This window comes from Dipodomys merriami, unplaced genomic scaffold, assembly GCF_024711535.1.
Source record: "Dipodomys merriami isolate MVZ:Mamm:240054 unplaced genomic scaffold, mDipMer1.0.p SCAF_616, whole genome shotgun sequence".
Classification (NCBI taxonomy): domain Eukaryota; kingdom Metazoa; phylum Chordata; class Mammalia; order Rodentia; family Heteromyidae; genus Dipodomys; species Dipodomys merriami.
The window spans coordinates 330,936-334,168 of NW_027206198.1; the positions used below are offsets into that span (position 1 = coordinate 330,936).

At 34.5% G+C, this 3,233-nt stretch overlaps 1 non-coding gene across 1 annotated transcript; it reads left to right on the plus strand.

The window, feature by feature from the left end:
- Positions 1 to 2,334: 2,334 nt before the first annotated feature.
- On the plus strand, positions 2,335 to 2,441 carry LOC138814842 (U6 spliceosomal RNA). Its single transcript, XR_011368107.1, has one exon. It is a non-coding gene; the product is annotated as a U6 spliceosomal RNA (small nuclear RNA).
- Positions 2,442 to 3,233: the final 792 nt, after the last annotated feature.

Here is a 3,233-nt window from a genome sequence, read left to right on the forward strand (position 1 = left end):
AAGTTAAAATATCTTTTTTTGGGGGGGGGTCTAGTCTTGGTGCCTGAACTCTGAGCCTGGGAACTGTCCTTCAGCTCTTCAGCTCAAGGCTAGTGCTCTACCACTTGAGCCACAGCGCCACTTCTGGCTTTTTTTCTTTTTGCTTATGTGCTTCTGAGGAATCGAACCCAGGGCCTCAGGCAAGCAAGGCAAGCACTCTACCACTGAGCCACCATCCCAGCCCAAGTTAAAATATCATATCCATCCAAATGATTCCTATGAGATAAAATTTGTAATAGTAGTCAACGTGAAAAGAATTCCTAGACCTGTTGTTTTGCCATTTACAATGTCAAAGAATAATATCACGTCACTCATAATTCTTAAAGAATGCAAGGGAAAATGTTAGTCACCATCATGTTCCCACAAAGCCAGTGGATTCTGAAGGATAATAGTAGACCAGCAGAAATTCTATGTAGCAGACATGTAGCATGAAAGAGAAAGAGAGGAAATGAGAGAGCGTGAAAGAGAGAGAAATCTCATAATACTGAAAGGGCATAACAGGTAAAAAAGAGCTGTATGAGAATATTCATACTGTTATCTTTAGAATCTACATGTATATTTGAAGGTATTTGATGTATGATAATCCATCAACCCAAAATATAAAATGATATTAATAAAAAATAAAAATGACTCAGAAGTAATTAAAAATGCTAAAACAATTTTCACCTTAGCAAACTCTCAGAGATATTTCATTACTTTGAAAAGAATAAAGTGGCTGGGGTTAGTATAAATTTAGAAGTATTGTTATACTATACAAAAATATGAAAATATATTCATATATTTCATTATATAACCCAAAGCAGAAAGCAAATGTTGTTTAGATGAATTTTTAAAACCCAGTCTATCAGGAGCTGGGATGGTGGCTGTTGTAGAGTGCCTGCCTTGCATGCATGAGGCCCTGGGTTTGATTCCTCAGCATCACATAAGTAGAAAAGGATGGAAGTGGTTCTGTGGTTCAAGTGGTAGCACTAGACTTGAGCTGAGGTACAGCAATCAGGCCCCAGAGTTCAACCCCATGGCCAACAAAATCAAAGTAAAAAACAAAACAAAACACAGTCTCTCACTTTTGTGACCTCAACTTTGTAATATCACTGCTTCAGCCTAGGGCTAAGATTTTAAGTGTGGACATTTATCATCCCTCCTGATTCTGACTGTACTTGATAATTTTTTAATCAATATTTTGTTCTTAATTTTGGTTTTTGTAAATTCACATGCAACTATAAAAAATGGTTTGGCCATCCCAGAAATCTTCTCAAAGTACCTCCTGATGATGAATAACAAAAAGTTTTATTATATTACAAGGGAAACAATACTACAAATAAAGAAACACAATAATAAATATTAATGATTAATAAAATAAAATATCAAAGAATTACCTGTGTTTTCAGTATTTGAAGTGAACTTACATATTTGATTTTACTATTCTTGCATTCCTGTACATTTAACACTGAATAAGATTATGATGTTCAACAAGAGTTTTATAGGCTATGTGTAGTCTTTAAAGTTACCCACTAAGATTGCTTTTTATGACTCATCTCATCATTTGTATATGGCTTATATCATCATTTGTTCCTCACTAATATATAAAGTAAGGAAGCCCTAAAGTTTTAAGAGAAACTGTGCAGTTAACAGAGTCTTAACTCTTCACTCTGCTTCTTTACACTAAGACTTTGCAACATCTCATTAGTTATGTTTCTATAAACTCTGAAATGTACTTTTTAGTAGCATATGTCTGCTACCATAAATCTTAAATATTTATAGAAAAGTTGTATGACCTAACAAACAGTCCTAATTTTGGCCTATATAAGCAAATTTCCAAAATTAAATATATTTAAAACATTAAAACTTTTAACAAACCTTAACACTTGTCGCAGTGTTCATTATGACAGGTGCCTTGTACAGAATAATTGAATTCATCCTCCACATTTCTTTTTTTATTTTTATTTTTTTGTGAACATACTGTACAGAGGGGTTACAATTTCAAGGGCAAGATAATGAGTTCATTTCTTATCAAGCATTGCATCCTCCTAATTTGTTTAGCCTTAACATCCCTTCCCAGCCTTCCTCTGCACCCCACACAATTCCCTCCCCCCCACCGCCGATCCTACACATTTCTTGAACAACAATATCTGTGATTATTTTGTTTTTGACATGTCAATCTTGACTATTCTTAAATGTGTGCTTATGTAAGAGGTACATGGTTCTAAAATTTCACGAGAATTCTTCAAAACTTACTTTTCTTTGAATTGTCTAGTTTAAGAAAATCAATTACACTTTATATATAAAAAATGCTCTGTGCTCAATTCAGCAGCACATACACTAAAATTGGAACAATATGGAGAAGATTAACATGGCCCCTGGGCAAGGTTGACATGCAAATTCTTGAATCATTCCATATTTTTACAACTAAAGATGCTGGAGAGGATGTGGCCACAAAGGAACCTTTCTTGATTCTTGTTGGGAGTGTTAACTTGTTCAACCATTTTGGAAAGCAGTATGGAGACTCATCAAAAGACTCCATATAAATCTCCCCTATGACCCAGCAATCACACTTTTGGGGATTTACCCAAATCATCACAAAGAAGACCATACTAAAACTACCAGAACAACTATGTTTACTGCAGCATTATTTACAATAGCTAAGATATGGAGCCCACCTGGATGGCCCACAGAAGATGAATGGATCATGAAAATGTGGTATATATACACAATGAAATTCTATGCCTCCATCAAAAAGAATGACATCGCCCAATTTGTTAAAAATTGTAAAGCCTTGGAAAAAAATTTATTAAGTGAAGTAAGCCAAGTCCAAAGAAACATAGGTCCCATGGTTTCCCTTATTTTCAACAGCTAATATATGTATGGGGTAAGAATAGATCATAAGCTATGTGCATATCAGATAAGATGATATTACAAGAAATGAACCAGACAAGTGATTTTTTTGTTTCTTGCTATTGTTTCTAAGATACTTATAATGTGTGATGTGATTATTTTTGTTCCTTTATATGTTCCTCCCTTACGTTCTAACCACTGTTTTCACTGTATTTGAAGTTGGTGCACTTACATCCTGGGTATACATTTCTCTAATTTGGGGAGGGGAAAGGGAAATAAAAAATTCTTAAATAGGGATACAGGTTGAGATGCACAAGACACTATGTTGAAAAATGAACTTTACAATTTAGACAGGGGAAGGG